General features: G+C 52.4%; 1 protein-coding gene and 1 long non-coding RNA gene across 2 annotated transcripts in view; one reads left to right on the forward strand and one right to left on the reverse strand.

Moving 5' to 3' along the window:
- The window catches only part of SORCS2 (sortilin related VPS10 domain containing receptor 2), a 458,407-nt gene that overhangs the window by 252,163 nt on the left and 188,046 nt on the right, over nucleotides 1-18,198 (forward strand). The gene's annotated exons all lie outside the window — the stretch shown is intronic.
- LOC140619482 (uncharacterized) lies at nucleotides 1,073-14,736 on the reverse strand. The gene is made up of 4 exons (XR_012019362.1): nucleotides 14,586-14,736; nucleotides 9,609-9,760; nucleotides 9,182-9,291; nucleotides 1,073-7,013 (listed from the first exon to the last, which is right to left on the reverse strand). It is a non-coding gene; the product is annotated as an uncharacterized lncRNA (long non-coding RNA).

Consider the following 18,198-nt stretch of genomic DNA (forward strand, 5'->3'; position numbering starts at 1 on the left):
TATGCGGTTGGGTCTCAGGGCTGAAGCCTTGTGCCAAAGTTAGATGTGTCAAGGGGAAAAAAAGTAAAAAATCCAAATATAGCAAGAAAAGTCAAGAGAATATACACAATCATTTCAGCCAGACAGGAAACCCAGAATTTATAGGAAAATGTATGGGACACATTTGATGTATAAAACAGAACTGTGTGTAAGGCCAAAATGCTGTGAACCAAAATCAACAGAGCGCAGCCACACGTCTGAGGAGGGCAGGACTAATATGCAGTAGCCACCTCTGGCATGTTTCTGGAAAGCTCTAGTAAGCTGGGAGCAGCAGGAGGTGAAGAGTGGAAGGCCTGGGGCGGTGGGTGGATGTTCTCAGAACAGCAGCCCCCCGCACCTGTTAACTGGCGAGAAGATGCTCAGCCCCGAGGAGGCAGAGGCCGGACGGGACCGCTGTCTCCTCAGCCCTCAGCGATGCGTAAATAAGACACGGAGATCTGTGTCAGGCCTTCTCTCCCGAGCCTCGGGAATGGGAGTGAGCGGCCCCGGGGGCGGCCCACGCGTTCCCGGTGCGGAGGGCCAGCGGCAACACCCACCAGGGGACATAGACATGGGACCTTCACCGCCACCCCTGCTAGCTCCCCGAGGGCGACGAGAACGGCAGGACTTAAGGCTTCACGGATGGGATGTTTCTACAGCCTGAATGTGACAAAAACAAGCTGGGCAGCGGGGAGCAGAGCGGGTACCTGTAGACAGGGCGCCGGGCCGAGCGCATCCACACCAGGGACCCCTGGGCAGTCGGGAGAGGGACGCTGTCATCAGACTGGAGCAGTTTCCACATTGTATTATTTTTCAAATTCAATATATTTAAACTAAAAAGAAAACAAAAGCGTTCACCCATTTCCCCCAAACCCCCACCCTGGGCGGCCGGCCTCTCCCTCTCCCTGCCCCCTCCCTGACCCATGTATAGGTGAGATCATACTGTACTTGTACTTCTCTGACCTGTATCACTTAGTGCAATGCCCTCAAATAGCAGGATTTCCTTTTTTATGGCTGAGTAGTAGTCCAGAGTGTATATATGCACACGTGTATGCGTGCATGCGTGTGTGTGTGTGTGTGTGTGCCTATCCATTCATCCATCAATGGACACTTGAGTTGCCATGTCTTGGCTATCATACATAATGCTGCTGTGAACTTGGAGGTGCATTTATCTTTTCAAGTTAGTGTTTTTGCTTCCTTTGGATAAATACCCAGAAGTGGGATTGCTGGATCATGTGGGAGTTCTATTTTGAATTTTTCGAGGGCCTTTGTGTTTTCTAGTGGCTACACCAATTTACATTCTACCAGTAGTGTACTCAGATTCCCTTTTCTCCACATCCTCGCCAACACTTGTTATTTCTTGTCTTTTTGGTGATAGCCATTCTGACAGGTGTGAGGTGATGTCCCGTCGTGGATATGATCTGCATTCCCCTGATGATGAGTCATGTGGAGCATCTTTTCATGCACCTGTTGGGCATCTGTATGTCTTCTTGGGATCAATGTCTGTTCAGATCCTCTGCTCATTTTTCAATGGTATCGTTTGGGACTTTTTTTTCTGTTGAGTTATATAAGTTCTTTAGATATTTTGGATCTTAGCCCCTTATCAGATTTGTAAGCTGTTTTTTTTTTTTTTTAAATTATTCTGTAGGGGGATCTCTGGGTGGCTCAATGGTTTAGCACTTGCCTTTCGCCCAGGGTGTGATCCTGGAGTCCCAGGATCGAGTCCCACATCGGGCTCCCTGTGTGGAGCCTGCTTCTCCCTCTGCCTGTATCTCTGCTTCTCTCTCTCTCTCTTTCTCTGTCTCTCATGAATAAATAAATAAAATCTTTAAAAAAATAAATCAGGGGCAGCCTTGGTGGCTCAGCGGTTTAGCGCCGCCTTCAGCCCAGGGCCTGATCCTGGGATCCGGGGTCGAGTCCCACGTCGAGCTCCCTGCATGGAGCCTGCTTCTCCCTCTGCCTGCGTCTCTGTGTCTCCCATGAATAAAATTAAATCTTTAAAAAAATAAAAAAAATAAAAAAATAAATCATTCCATAGGTTGCCTTTTCCCCTTGGTGATGGCATCCTTTGATGTGTAGAAGCTTTTTAGTTTGATAAAGTCCTACTTGTTGATTTTTTCTTCTGTTGCTTTTACTTTTGCTGTCAAATTCAAAAAGTCATCACCAAGAACTATATCAAGGACATTAATGACTATGTTTTCTTCTGGGAGTTTTATAACATCGGGTTTTATGTTCAGTCTTTAATCTATTTTGAGTTAGTTTGCGTGTGTGATGTAAGATAGTGAGTGGTCCAGTTCCATAATTTTGTGTATTTTGTGTGTGTGGCTGTCCAGTTTTCCCAACACTATTTATTGAGGAGACTCACCTTTCCCCAGTGCATATTCTTGGCTCCTTTGTTGCAATTAACTGGCCATATATGCATGGGTTTATTTCTAGGCTCTCTATTCTATCCGATTGATCTGTATGTCTGTTTTTATGCTGTTACCATATTGTTTTAATTTTTTGTTTTTTTTAAGATCTTATTTATTTCACACACACACACACACACACACACAAGACAGAGCACAAGCAGGAGGAATGGCAGAGGGAGAGAGAGAAGCAGGATCCTCACTGAGTAGAGAGCCTGATGCAGGGCTCAATCCCAGGACTCTGGGATCATGACCTGAGCTTGAAGGCAGATACTCTACTGACTGAGCCACCCAGGAACCACCCCCCCCCATATTGTTTTAATTACTGTAGCTTTGTAATATAGTTTGAAATCAGGAGGCGTGATTCCTGTAGCTTTGTTCTTCTTTCTTAAGTTTGCTTTGGCTATTTGGGGTCTTTTGTGCCACACATATTTTAAGATTGTTTGCTATATATATATACTTTTTAGTGTCATTGAAATTTTGATAGGCATTGCATTAAACCTGTAGATTGCTCTGGGGGGTATGGACATTTGAATAATATTAATTCTTCCAATCCATGAGCATGGTATATCTTTCCATTTATTTGTGCCTTCCTCAACTTCTTTTATTAACATCTTAATAAGCAGGTCTTCACACCACCTTGGTTGAATTTATTCTGAAGCGTTTTATTCTTTTGGACACAATTGTTAATGAGAATATTTTCTTAATTTCTCTGATAGTTTATTATTAGTAATAGAAATGCAACAGATTTTTGGGTATGGATTTTGTACCCTGCAACTTCACTAAATTCTTTTATTGGTTTTAACTTTTTTTTTTATTCAGTCTTTAGGGTTTTCTATGTATAATATAATGTCATCTGCAGAGAATCAAAGATTTATTTTTTCTTTCCTACTTGGATGCCCCTTTTTTTCTTTTTTTGACTTGGATGCCATTTATTTCTTTATCTTGCCTAATTGCTCTGGCTAAGATTTCTAATACTAAAGTCAAATAAAAGTGTCGAGACTGGGTATCCTCGTTTTATTCCTGATCTCAGAGAAAAAGCTTTCAGCATTTCACCATGGAGAATGGTGTCAGTTGTGGGCTTGTCATATATGGCCTTTGTTATGTTTAGGTATGTTCCTTTATACCTCCACTTAATTGAGATACATTATAGTAAGCAAGAAAAGCAAGATAGAGGGTAGGAGATAATGTTATCTTGCTTAATGTGAAACAAAACCTACCAACAGCAAAACAAGCCTGCCGCACAGAGGTCTGTGTGTGTGCAAGTATGGGAGCTCAGAGAAGGATCTGAGGAGTTCTCCCTGGGATGTTTGGTTGGGTTTTGTTGTCTGGGTGTGGATGGAGGGAAGTTTTGTGGATGGGGTTGGGGTGATTAATTTTACAAAACTTGTAGGAAGGTCATGGGGAACAGGAGAGAGGGGAGCATAAGGGTGGTCACCGGTCCCCTCACTGACTCTTCTGCCATAGTTGTGGGTGATGGAATTTCACACCATTTACACTTCTTCTGTTCTATACGTATGTATCATTCAGGTTTCTACAGTGCACAAATATGATTCATATAATCAGAAACAAAACAACAAAGCGACTTTCATTGCATGGACAAAAAATTGGCAGCACTGTGCATCTGAGCTCTGAGGAGAGGCCCAGAGGAATGATTAAAAAAAAAAAAAGATAGAGAACATTGTAGAAAGAAAACAAAATTGGAAAGGAAGAAAGGGCTAACATCCTTTGGGCTGGCGAGAAGTGAATCATCAGGAAGCTGTGTCCTGGGGAAGAGCATTGCATGCACAGTGCATGTCGTGCTGTGAGCAGGACAGGGAAGGACACGGGGACTGTGATGGCACACTGAACCCATACAATAGCACCTTGTGGGTCACTGTTAATTTCTTTGGAGGCCACCTCTGTCAAAGCCCAAGCAGGACTTCAGTTCTGCTTGAAGCACACAGAGACAGGTGAGGCCGATGGGCTGCCCCAGGAATTCAGGGACTTGCTGCTACTTCTAGAGCAGAGGGACAAAGGGAGATGGTGGCTCTCCTGCAGTTCAGGATCCAGGCTCCCAGCAGGAGCCAGAATCGGGGTGAGCCTGCTGGGCAGGAGCTGGAGGGAAGAGGCACAGACTCTGCTGGAGACAGGAAACAAAGGAGAAATACCCCAGTGTCTCCCTCCCTCCCTCCTGCAGCCCCCACAGAGCCTGCCCCCACAGAGCCCACTGGGACATGTGATGGCCTGGGTCAGGGGGCCTGTGGGGTCGGGCTCCCGTGGCTCAGAGCAGAGTGGGGACAGGGAATAGGTTTGAGGGAAATGAGAATGGCTGTCAGGGCAGGGAATATATTTTCAAGTCTATTCTCATCACATCAAGAGGAGGACCTTGAGGCAGACACGGAGGGCATTCCTGTCATTCCCACTGCCCAGGTGGGGAGAGCGAAGCTCTGAAAGGCCTGGGACGAGCCACCAGAAAGAAAGGGCTCTGCAGGGCGAGGGAGGCGGGAGGCCAAGGAGGCCATGCTCACCTCCCACCTCCTGGCAGTGGCCTCACTGGGCTTGAGAGGTGGGCACTGAGGGGGGCTCTTGACAGGATGAGTACCAGGTGTAATGCTATATGTCGGCAAATCGAACTCCAATAAAAAATATACGAGAGAGAGAGAGAGAGAGGTAGTTCTACGAGATTCCACCTCCTTGCCTGACGGGGTGTGTGCCAGGATCTGGGGTTCAGTGACAGACTCAGGAGGGAGCTGCCTGGGCGAGGAGGGAGTCGAGGTGCCTTTCCAAACCACCGCCTCTGGCGTGGCAGCTGCTGTCACTGCTTCGGGGACTGAGAAATTACATCTCTCTCTCTAAATGTTCCTTTTTTATTTCTTTCTTTCTTTCTTTTTTAATTGCCATGACTGGAATAATCCCAGTTTATCTTCTCTTTCACCCTTGACGGTGAATTTAATTTAATAGGCTGTAACTGCCCTGCCTCTGATCTTTAAATGCTGTGTTTATTTGCCTTATTAGCATGGATGCTATGTTTGAAGAAAGTACACAGATGTCTTGCAATGTGGGGCTTCAACCAGCGGCTGGATTGTCGAGTGGCCTTGCTATGTCCACGGCCCCTGACTGAAGCTGATGTGGACAAAGAGGCTTCTATTCCCCTGGGGCCGCAGGAGCCCGCTGTAGTGTGGGAATGACAGGGGAGACTGAGCCGATGGAAGGAGGCCAAGGCCGTCCCTACTGAATGTTCTGGAGCTCTGTCTGGGAGAGTCCAGCTTGAGGCCCCCAGATAGGACAGGTGTCCCTGCCCTCCCCAGCTGTCCACAACTTGTGTGTGTGTGTGTGTGTGTGTGTGTGTGTGTGTGTGTGTGTGTGTGATGTCCTCCTGCTGACTTCCCCCAGGAGGGCCCCAGCCCTGTCCGTCACTAAGTTGGCAAGACCAGAGGTTGAAATCTGAAGCGCCCTTACTTCATGACACAGTCCAATTCCAGGCCCCTGGAAGCCAGTGGCCTTAAGCAAGGAAACCAGGGAGGAGCTGTGTCCTGTTCAATAAGTATCCTGCCCAGGAAAGGCAGCTTCAGCGTCCTACCACAGGGCCTTTGCACATGCTGTTCTCTTTTCCAGACACTCACATGGACCAACTCCTCAATGCATTCAAGTCCCTGTTCAAATGTCATGTCATTGGGAGGGCATCCTGTGCCCCTCTGAAGTAGCAGCCCCTTATTCTGTGATTCATAGCATGACCTGACGCTATACATTTGTCCTGCTTATTTATCCTCTGACTGTCCCCCTATAGCATCAGCTCTCTGGGGTCAGGAGCCCTGGCATCTGGTTACCCCCCAGGAAGGGGTGAAGCCAGAACAAGTGTCCTGCTTTCCTGGTGGCCCCGGAGAGAGGACCACACATTGTCCTAGATCTTTTCATCATGGGACGTGTACTCTGGAGATGACCTGGGGAGAAAGGGAGCAGGAAAGGTAGAAGGAGTGAATGAAGGAGAGAATGGCTCACACAGAAAACCAGAGACATGTGGAGAGAGAGAGACAGACAGATCCAGAGACACAAGGACAGAGCTGTCCCGTGGAAGAACTCTCAGAGACGTAGAGAGATGGAGAAAGAATGCACACAGATACCAACACAGAGAGAGACAGAGACAGAATTGGAGGTGCATCAAGAGGCCAGAGATCCAACACAGAGAGAGACAGGGAGCTGGACCTGGGTGGCAGGGTCTGCAGACACTGGTTGGGGACGCCCGCCGAGACCGCTGGGGGCTGAGCAGCACCCGGAACAGCCCGTTTCTTCACGTTGCTAAAAAATTGAGGCTTTCTCCTTCATCTCGTCTGGAATTCTAGCATCAGCTGTCTGCCGCTCCCCCAGATGCTCAGACGCAGGAAATTCAGACAGGCTTGGGCCTGGCCCTCTTCCAGCTAAGAATCTGTCCTCAGGAAAAGACTCTCCTCCATGGGGAAGGAAACAGAACTGACATCACCCTGGGGCCTGAATCGTGCACATCCATCTCTGGCAGGTCCTTGCAAGGTGGTGTGTTGTTGTTGAAGATACACAGTGTCCTCCCGTGTGGGCAGCACTGTGGGCATGGCGGATTCATTTGCACGCTTCCTGTGAAGAACAGCACAATGACATCCTGGTGTTCTTAAAATAGAAGTTGAGTCACATGCTGGAATCAACCCAGTAATGGGCCCTGGGATCCAGGAGACATAATGATGGTATAAACAGGCAGCATGGTTACTGGGAGGGCATTTTAAAGGCTCAGTCAGTCATTCATCAAACATCTCCTAGGCTCCTGGTGGTGGAGCCTCCACAAAGCCTCTCCATGTACCCCCTCTCAGAGCCCAGCCCAGGGCCGGGCACGCAGCAGGTGCCCAAGAACATGTGAGTTGGATGGATGGAAGGAAAGAAGGAAAGAAGGAAGGAAGGATGGATGGATAGATGGATGGATGGATGGATGGATGGATGGATGGATGGATGGATGGCCCGGCCAGGCAGGTGGTGGATGGAAGAAGGGTTGGATGGTCAGAGGGAAGCAGATGGGGAGTGTCAACCAGAAACAAGCCCAGAATACCATGAGACACCACTCACTGGTCTATAGCGAGGACCCACAGGATCGCCCCCACCCCCAGAACTCAGCTCCCCCAGACTCCATCTATACTGACACCTCCTACTTGCCCCCTAGCTTTCCAAGGGCAGGAAAGACATCCCCTCCTCCTACCCCTGCCCCTCCCAGACCCCCTCCCATGGAGGAGTAGGCTCCTTCCCCTACTGATGGGCCCTCACACAGGTGTGGCTTTCCTGGGGGCCCTACTGGACATTGGGACCCCACATCTCTGTAAGGACAGACCCCAGCTTGGAGGGAGCTTTTCTTCCAATATTAGAACCTGTTCTGTAGGCACTGCCCCTCAGTGGCCATGGGCCTCGGCTGAGCCACTTCATGTACCAGAGCCTCAAATTCTTCTTTTTCCTTCGTGGATTCTTGGGCCCCCCTGTGGGCTGCGGGTGAGGTGAGAGGGTGTGGCACCGTTCCTGGACCAAGCAGCTCATCTGAGGACCAGAACTTGCTTTCTCTGCAGGTGGGTGGGGCGAGGTCGTGGGCTACAGGACCCAACACACCTGGGTCCACCTGCCTCCTCACTTATTTGCTGTGGGATTCTGAGCAAGTCACTGAACCTCTCTGGACCTTGGCTTCCTGGGGTCCGCAATGGGACCCCGGGTTCTCAGTGTGAGAGCACTTGGAGAAGTGGGGCCTGTAATACAGATGCAAGTTGCCTGACTTCTAAAAATGTTTTTGCTGGGGATGCGTGGGGATTCCAGCCACCACTTCCTGGCAGTGTCTGGCAGGAGCCCCCCTGCCCCAGCTCGCTGAGATGGCACCGCTGGCAGAAACACCCCCAGAAGGGGGACCATGGCTTCGGCTGGATTCTAGGAGTGATGTATGCACAAGGGGTCACAGTCCCCCTTCCTGTGGCCTGGAGGTTAAGAATCCACTTGCAGTGTAGCCAAATGTCCTGGGGCAGGTTCCAGGCAGGGGCAGGCACATTGTCCATCTGACACTGTGACGGGTCCTGCCTGTGGGGTGAGAGTCCCCGGCCCCGAGACACCCCCACATGCTCCCGAGGAGACACCCTGACCCAGTGCCTGACCCAGTACCCCCTCCCTGCGTCTCCTAGCTTCTCAGAACTATGGTCACAACGGTCAATCCTGCGTGCTTGCTGAATGACGCACCTTCTCTGAGAAGGGCCAGACTCATAATTCTCATGTGCTTAAAGGCATCTTATCGCTGTTGAACTCTCTGGGGATCTTAAGAATTGGGAGAGACATGTTCTGCCGATTTCCACCTGCTTTGGTTTTCTTGCCTGGAGAGCAGTGATGATGGGGTGCCTGTGGGAGGAGGCGGAGTGATGGGGCCCGTGTGAAGAGACCACATCGGCAAGGGAGGGACGGTGCGGGCGGCTCCTCGCCACACTTCTACTGTTGTTTGCACCATTATGGAAATTGGGCATCATTCACCACTTCAGCAAACTTCCACCGACTGCTCAGGCTGGGAGCTGGGGATGTGGAGGTGAGGGTCACGCCTTGCAGCTTCCATGTTGCTGCAGGGGCTCGGGGCAGCCCAAGCAGGGCCGCACTATGGGCTCTTGACTAGTGGGACTCAGGTTAATGCACAGGGCGTCGGGGGAGGATGACCCCTCAGCAGGGGTGAGGTGGGGAGGGGGCAGGCCCAGGCAGGCATCCCTTGGGGAGGATGAAACATGACCCTGGCTCACACTTACCACAAAACTACAGGAGATCCTCAGCAGTGGGGTCTTCAGGACAGGGATGAGTAGCTTCGCAGGGCAGAGGGTAACCAGACACCAGTACTCTGCTCCCAGGAGCTGGCGCTCTAGATAGGAAGTGAATTAACACAGCTCGTGTATAACATCAGGTAGCAATGTGTGCTATGGATAAAAGTCAAGCAGGCAACAGGGCAGAGCTATGGGAAAGTGGCCTGGGATGCTGTCCTCGGGGACAGTTGAACAAGGCCTGGAATGCAGCAGGGAGTCCATTGCTGTGTGTGTCTGGGAAGGGGAACAGCATGTGCAAAGGCCCAGGGCGGACTGCACACCAGGCGGCATTTCGTAGGCCATGGGGACAGTGCTTTACTCTTCAGGCAATGACACATGACAACACATATGGGTACCACCAACCAGGGCAGCTCACCTGTGCCTTAGTGTCCAGGGTTTTTGTTGAGGTTGTTGGTCATGTGTCCCCTGTGGCTGACTTCGTCTCCTGCCCCTCCGGAAGTAGAGTGATCCCAGCTGACCCAAGACCCCTACCAGGAATCACATCGTCTGCATGGACTGGCTGGCTGGCTGGGGGCACAGGGGAGTAGAGGCGCTCTTACCAGGTGGGACCTGCCAAGGGCTTAGAGGTGACCTTCCAGATGCTAATCTGGGGCTTAGCCTTTCTTTGGAGTGTGCAGAGTTCAGACAAGCCAGACCTTCTGAGCTGACCTCTTACTGCACAGTCACCAACACTTTGTGTTTCCAGGAGGAGGAGGAGGAGGGGAAGGAGGAGGAAGATGGGGAGGGAGGTAATTGCTGTATTCTGGGCCAGCCACTGTGCTGGGAGGTTCATGGCTATCATTTCATTTAATGCTTGTGACGACCGTGGATGGAAGGCATGTCCCCATTGTACAGAAGGGACACGTGTGGTCAATAAATTGAGTCACCAGCTCAAGGTCACACAGGCCCCTCCACTTGAGGGTGACATGGGCCATGGCTGCAGGCCACTGTCTTTGGAGTAATGCTTTAAGCACATGGGTGTCTCTTGTAGGAGACTGGCTGGGAGAAGTTGTGGCCCTTGCTGGGGCTGGCCCCCTGCTTGGCCCAGGAAGGGCTCTGGAGGGGGTCCGACAACTCTTCAGGGTCCTCTGTGCACCCTGGGAGAGCCACAGCCCCCAGTGCACACTTCCCTGGGTGCCTAGGGCAGCAGCTGGACGAGGTTGACCAGGTGGCCCTGGAGCTGCCTCCTCTGTCTGCTGAGAGGAGGGTACGTGGCTGTCTGTCCTGCTGGTTCCCCACAGGCTGCAGGCAGATGCTGCTGCTGCCGCCGCTGCACATGGCCTCTGCTCCATGTAGACAGGAGCCTTTACCTATTGTTTGTCTTCAGTCTCCAGAAACGTTCACCTGATGGATTTCAAAGATGTCTTTGGCATTGGCTTGGTTTGAGGAACTTGGTTGTTTCACCTCCTTGTCGGTGGGTTGGAGTGAGCAGGGATTGTGACCTCTGCCCTCCAGCTGCCCACCCAGGACTGCCCGGAGTCTCCTGGACTCAGGAGCTCTGCTCAGGGCCGGGAGACCTCAGTCAAGGTCATACCCTGGGCCACTCAGCTGCTGTGTGACTTTGAGCCCGTGGCTGCCCTTCTCTGGGCCTGTGTCCTGTTCACAGAAGGGGTGTGGAGGAGGCCTGAAGGAATCTGCCCTGTGTGGCTCTCACAGTGGGGTCTGGGGCTGAGAGCTCATGCAGGGCTGCGGCAGGCTCTGGGTGAGGTCTGGCGGGTGGACATTTGTGTGCTCTTATGGCGGCCTTCCCTGGTCCCCGCTTCGTCTGGGGCTCGAGCTCGGGGCTGGCCAGAGAGCCGGTCCGACACAGTCCCGGCCCTTGAGGGGCTCTCAGGGGGGTCCCTCGAATGGAACAGGTGTCCCAGGGAGCGGTGGGCGTGCAGAAGAGGAGCAGAGGCGGCGTGGCGGGCTGAGGGGGTCGCCCAGGAGGCCATGTGCCTCCTGTCGTCTCCACCTTCCCAGGCTCCTCCTGTGCAGAGGGGTGGATGACCACATCCCTCCCTGTGTGCTCTCCTGGGCCTGACCGTTGGCCCACTGTTGTTGGGGACTCTGCATTTATTCCAAAGGTGTTGGGGACCTCTTGGGGGTAGTTCACAGGGCAGTTGCATGATTTGCGAGAAGAGGAACCTAGTAGAGGGACACAGAGATGGAAAATTCTTGATTCCCAGGAAGACTTGATCTTCTCTGGGTGGTCCCGGCTCCTTCTGAACCCTGACCCACTGCCGGAGTTGTGGGTGCAGATTGAAGACGGCTCTCCCCTCACCTTGTCCTGTCTGGGGAGTGGCTGCTGGCAAGCAGTGGGGACCGCATGCCATGGGGCAGAGCTACCACCCAGGCTGGAGGCCAGGCTGCCCCTGCCACACTCAGCTCCCACACCGTCCACACATTTACTGCCCTGCGCCTCAGTCTCCTGCTCTGGAAACATGGTACATGTTACATGTTGGGGGGATCAAGGGTTTAGTACATCGTGCTCAGCACTTGGTTAGTATGACATCTGGGGGAATAACAATGATGTGCTATTGTCACCAGTCCTGTTATTGTCACCTGATATCACAGACAAATTTGGTCTCAGAGATACGAACTCTCAGAGATCGTCCAAGGTCCAAAACCAGGAAAGGTTGGAGGTGCCTGCAAGGTCGGATCTCTTAACTTCAGCTCAGAGGCCATGTCTTTAGGGACATAGTTTGGGAACGGAAATCGGTAGGCTTTCAGCTTAACTATTCCATTGTGTCATTGAATCCGCCTTTGTTTATACTCCAGGAACTTTTTGCCATAAAAAAATTTTTTTTTTCAATCCGATATCCCCACTTTCATGACTTAAAGTTATTTGATGTTTACCGAGATAGTTGTGTTGTGTCTTATTTCTTACCCCATTTCTGTACTTTGTATTAAAATATTCCTTGTAACATTTAAAAATAGAATTCCCTTCCAGATTGCCTGGATCTTGTCTGCTAATGCCTCTGTGCACTTACTCTTCTTAAAAAAGCTTAATCTATCATTTGGGCTGCCTTTGGCAGGAGCCAAATGTAGTCAAGAGTCATTCAGAAAATCAATTTAGAGCATCAGATTCTCTAATCTGACAAATTGGCATATAAAAGTGTTATCATTTTGTGCCAGGACCCCCTCAAGAATAAATGAGGACCCTCGTTTTTAAGATATCAAATTGTAAGATTTTCTCAGATCTAAAAACACATTTTTTTTTTTTTTTAAACAGCACACAGACACTTAGAGCTTCACAGAAGAGCCCCGCTCCTGGGACATAACCCCAGGGAATAATCCAGGATGTGTTGAAATAATGAAGATGTTGTTTATGACGGGCAGAGGGGCTCTGAATAGCAATATATGGGAAAAAATGAATTTCCAAAGTGCATAGTGCGTAAGAGGCACTCAGTGTTTGTAGAAATGCCTGACATAGTTCAGCCTAACGAATGGCCTGTCAGCAATGCCACGTGGCCTGGATGGAATGTCACACAGCTGAAAGGAAATGCCGACCATCGTAAATGCAGAATGGGATTTTGTGTACAGGCTGTCACTGCCGCCCTATGAATGTGATCACATTTGGACAAAGGCTGGACGGACGAGTGTAGAGGATGATGGGGCCCAGTCGATGGCTGAAGCAGAAGCTTCTTTTCTTGCTACTGTTGTAGACACTTCCTGTTATTTTCCTCCAATTATCTTTAAATGATTCCAAGAAGAGTGGAGGATGAGTTGGCATATCAAGAAGGAAATTTCATTGTAAGTGGATTGGTAAACTTCTGGAATTTTCCTACGGATAAGTTCCAGATCCCAAGGGTAGCCTAAGCTGGTGCAGCCCCCAGAGCCATGTTCAGACCCTCTGACTTTGCAGCTCACAACCCCACCCACCCCACCTCTCAGGGGCCTGCTCTCCCAGGCCCTGCCGATCTTCCTCCAAGATGAGGCAGCTGCCGGGTTGGACAGCTTTTCAGAGCCGCATTATCTGGTCTGCAGCAAGCCTTTTCGTGTTATTATTTGTCTTTTTTCTATTTGGATGTTTTCTATTTGAAATGACATTTCTGAGCTTCAGAGAGGCTTGGCATTCTCCCAAATTGGAGAATGTATGCACCCCTGTGCTTCACCCTGGGCCCTGACAGACAGAGGTCGGCCGTGGGCAGGGCCTGGTCCTGGCCAGCAACTATCCTGTCCTGTTCCTAGGAGGTGCTTGTGTGTCATTCCCAACAAAAATCTAGAGTGCCCCACGCTGCCTCCCCCAACCCTCCACACTCCCACTGTGTCAGAAGCATCAGAGATGGTGGGCATATGAACCCGCCCGGGCATAAACCCAGCCAGGCCCCTCCAGTTCCCCCATCAGATACAAGTTCCTCAATTAACCTAGAAGACACAGCAATGTCCTGTCTGGTCCCCGGGTCGCTTCTCAGGGAGCCACATCTGGTATCATTAGTTATGGCAGTGGCCTGTCGCCTGCAGCCTCTGGGGCGATTGGCACTTCCCCTTCCTACACCTGCTGCTGCTAATGGCCCCACCCTGCTCCCAGCCTGCAGCCTGGGCTAAGGGTGGCTTGGTCACCTGCCTTGGCCTCTGGAATTGGGCCCAGCTGAGGGCTTGCTGAGCGGCTGTAAAAGCAAGAACATCTATGGGAGGTTGACAGGGCCTTGTATGCCAAGGTGAGCAGCAGGCAGCCCTGCCCTGCCAGGTGAGCCCTTCCAGTGGGGCACTTCTAGGGACACAGGCCTCCTTTAGTCCCAATGGTTATAAACCAGTTCTAAAGACTCCCCCACCCTCCCCAGTTGGGAAGAGAGCTGCTACAAAGGTCCTACCTTGTGCCATGTTAAAACCTCCAGAAATAAAACCAGCCAGAGCCATGGTGTCCCGTGTCCCCTGGGTTTCCCAGAGCTGGAAGCCAATAGTTGACCTGGAGTCACATTGAGCCAGCTTTGTCCTTGATGAGCAAATGAGCAAATGACCACCTGTTTGACTCTCAGTTTCCTTGTTTGCCCTGAGTGGGTGGTGGAAGGGGAGTAGAGGAGGGGAGCCACCATGTGTCTTCACCTGGGGGCATGAGCTGCCCGGCTGTGACTGAGGCTGCCTTGTGTTACTTTGTCTCCTCGGGACACCGCTGTCTGAGGCCTGGACCTTAGGCCTGTATTCCTTCTGTGCTGCTGCACCGAGTACCCAGCTCCCCTGACCAGCACTCAGGACTGATGGCCAGGGGGCTCTTCCCGAAACACCTGCTCTCTGTAGCCCAATACCCTGTTCCTCCTCCTTCCCCTTTCAGTGCCCATCCCCCTACCCCTTGATTCTCTGTGAGGCCTCCCAGACCCCCCAGGCACCCTTACGCACTTCTCCAGGCTTCCCTGAGAGCACATCCACCTACCTTCCAGAGCTCTGCGCAGGCTTCTAGCACCTTCTCTGGGCTCCATGGGAGCCCCTAGCATGCCAGGCTCTGAGATCTCATAGAAGCTGCTCTAGGCCCCAGAAGCTCATCTTTGGGCTGCATCTCTGTGGTCCTTCAGCCCCATATGCTGGGTTTGTGCCCTCAAAGGCAGCACCCTGTCCTGCTCCACAAAGATGTGGCAGGGGCATTGTTCACTCAGAGTGGACATGGGCACAGCCCAGAACAGGATCCTGGAGGCCTCTGCCCCCAGAGGAGTAGGGATTAACTCCTTTGCTGCTGGTCTGTGAAGAGGTCTGGGGAGAGGGTTGGCATGCAGGAGGAGGGGCCTGGGCGGCAGGGGGCCGCTCCTGGAGTTGAGGGGAGGGATACTAACTGGTGTGGAATCATTCCAAGATCTGAGCAACTAGTACAGACCAGCAGGCACCACCAGCTGCAGTCCCTGCCCATCCTCGTCTGCATGCTGAGCCTAGCACAGAGCCTGCGTGGAACAGGCGCTCAGGAAATGTTGGTTGAAAGGAACTCTCAAACTGAGAACATTCACTTATTTTTTTTAAGATTTTATTTATTTATTTGAGAGAGAGAGCGTGAACACGAGGGGAGGGGCAGAGGGAGAGGAAGAAGCCAACTCCCCACTGAGCAGGGAGCCCAACATGGTCCTCGATCCCAGGACCCCAAAATCATGACCTGAGCGGAAGGCAGATGCGTCACCCACTGAGCCACCCAGGTGCCCCTGAGAGCATTCACTTATGTCAGGTATTTCTAAGGGTAACACAGGGATTCATTGGGAAGGATGTGATCGTCATTATGGAGTGATGAATCCAGGTGGCCAGGAGCCAACTTGAGCCGAGGCGTGCAAGTTGTCTTGCAGGGTAATCTGCTCCCAGGCCACACCCCGACTCCCATCCCTAAGGTGTTGGGAGAGCTGCTGCCAGAGAGACTGGGGCTGTTCTGCAACCTTGCCCAGCCCAACTTCATTCTAGAGAGATCTGCCAGTGAGCATCACGCCGCCTGACACCTGCGGGTGCAGAGGCTTAGCAATCCCAGGGCAGGGCGGCTGGGACCCACATGTGGAAGGGCTGGCTGGGAGACTGGGCCTGTGGGACAGGCTCGGGGTGGGGGTGTGTGCTCTGGCACCACGTGGCCATAGGGGCACCAGCCCTCCAGGCCTGCTGGGAACACAGCCGGGTGGATGTCAAACGGGCTTGAGGTGAAAGTGCTGTGAAAGCCAGAGATGATGGTGGCTCAGACCCCTGACTGGGACGGGCTGCAGTCCACACCCAAGGGCTGACCATTAGCGGGTGCCACCCTCCAGGCTCTGCCAGGGAAATGGAGGCGGAAAGTCCAGCCGCGTGGTGGTGGGGTGCTGCACCACGTGAACACCTCCACGGACATCGCTGCAGCTCTCAGGGACAGCCTGGGTTCTGTAGTTGCCGTGTCATTGAGTACCAAGAAGGCACTCCATACTCCCTGAGCCTCGGTCTCCTCATCTGTAAAATGGGAAGGTATGCTCCTGTTTGGACGTGGTTTTCCTGTGTCAACGAGTCCGTGCGTCTGTCAGGCGTGGCATCCAGTGTGTGATAAGCATGTGGTTTCACTAACTGCCCCCTCCCCTCTCACTCAGAGGGGCCCACTCTCCGGATCCTGCCCAGCAGCTGCGGCGGACTCACCAGGTGCCTCCCCTCCCCACCACCCTCTGCACCCCGGGGACAGTGCTGCCCCCCTTCTCTCCTGCCGATCCTGAGTCGGCGTATTCACAGATAGGGCAGCAGGCACTGCCCCCGGTCGTGGGTCCCATGAGTCGTCAGTGCCTGAGAACTGGAACGGCCCCTGTGTGAAGGCGGCTCAGCGTCCGTTCCTCCTCATCGCACATCACAGACGCCGTGCACGGCTGGAATCCCACCAAAGCTCAGAGCTGCTGCCGGCTCGTGCCTCTAACCCGTCACCTTGTCTGCGGGGAGAGCCCATGGTGGGTGCCCAGATCCCCATACAGCTCTGGACAAGTTCCTTTCCTAGCTGGGCCTCAGTTTCTCTGTGTGTCAAGTGCAGATGGTAATTCTGACCCTGTGGACTGGCTTACGGGCCTCTCCTCAAGATTCCCTGCAAACTGTCAGGTGCAGAGCCAGTACTGCTCCTCAGCGTCTATGCAGCCGTGCCAGCTGTGCCGCAGCCCAGGGTGGGTGGTGGTTTGTTGAGGCCAAAGATCTGGAGGAGCACCTGTGTGGCTCAGTGGTTGAGCGTCTGCCTTCGGCTCAGGGCATGACCCTGGGGTCCTGGGATCAAGTCCTGCATCAGGTTCCCTGCGGGGAGCCTGCTTCTCCCTCTGCCCATGTCTCTGCCTTTCTCTCTGTGTCTCTAATGAATAAGTAAATAAATCTTTAACAACAACAACAACACACAAAAAAGAAGAAGAAGAAAAGACCCAGAGACAGCAATTGAGACATAGGTTTATTGGGGGAACTGATGTACGGGGGAGTCCAGAGCATCCGCTGCTGGGATCAACGTGCCGCAAGTTTTTATATCAGAGCAACTTCATCTAGCAGCCATGAGTGGCCTTTCCCTCTGTGCACCGCCAGCATTTCCAGGGACTTTAAGGCCTGACCCCTGGACACTCTTCGTTACAAGGGAGATGCTCTGGGTTGGCACCCCCGGAGTGCCTGACCCTGAGCACTGCACAACACACATTTCACTGCACATCCCGCTTGATGGGAGGACAGGATCTCTGCATTCTCATGAAAGTGGCTAACGGGGGCATTCAGGGTGTCCAGCGCCTGCCACATGGTGCCACCTTCGTTGGAGCGCACGGGTGTGTCCAGAGAAAGGGCCACATGGAAGGGCTGTGACAGCTCCCTGCGGGCGGTGCAGAAATGTTGTATATTCACCTGCTGTCACCACGAGCACACCTTGTGCTCTCAGCTCACGCAGGTGTGTGGCATCTGTGTCATCAGCCCCGTTTACAGATAAGGAAGCTGCACCTCACAGAGGTGGTGCTGTGACCCTCCTAGGCTGTGCAGGTGGGCGCTGCCTTTCACACCTGCGGTGGGTTTCCAAGCCAGCGGGGGGAGTTGGCTGGGGGGCGGTGGGTGCTCATCGGCATGGCAGGGAGGGGCGGGAGCTGAACATATGTCCCTGCCAATGAAATAATTACAGAGTATGAAAATGGCTCAATTAAATCATTTTTTAAAAAGCGAATATGTACAAACACTCGGCAATTAGGCAGCCGATTTGCGAAGAGCGACTTTCCAGCGGCGCCTGCCTTCTCTGTTTCTATGTGCCCAGGTTTAGAGTCTGGTTTTTCATTTTTAATTTGAATAAATGCAGGTTGGAATAATCACTGTCTGCATTCCCAGAGGCACTTAGGGAGCACTTGGAGGTGGTAGGGGTGCTGAGCGCTGGGGAGGGACCTCCCCCCGGGTGAGGGCCTAGCGTGGAGAGGCTCGGGGGTCCCTGGGGCAGCTAGGAAGGGCGTGTGGGGCTTGAGCCCCTGGGTGCTGGTGCCACTGCTCAGATATGATAGCGCCCCATCCCCACATTTTTGACAGGAAACTCCCATGGTTCAGAGAGGGAAAGCTCCTCACCTGAGGTCACACAGCCT

The sequence above is a fragment of the Canis lupus genome, chromosome 2, assembly GCF_048164855.1.
Source record: "Canis lupus baileyi chromosome 2, mCanLup2.hap1, whole genome shotgun sequence".
Classification (NCBI taxonomy): Eukaryota; Metazoa; Chordata; class Mammalia; order Carnivora; family Canidae; genus Canis; species Canis lupus.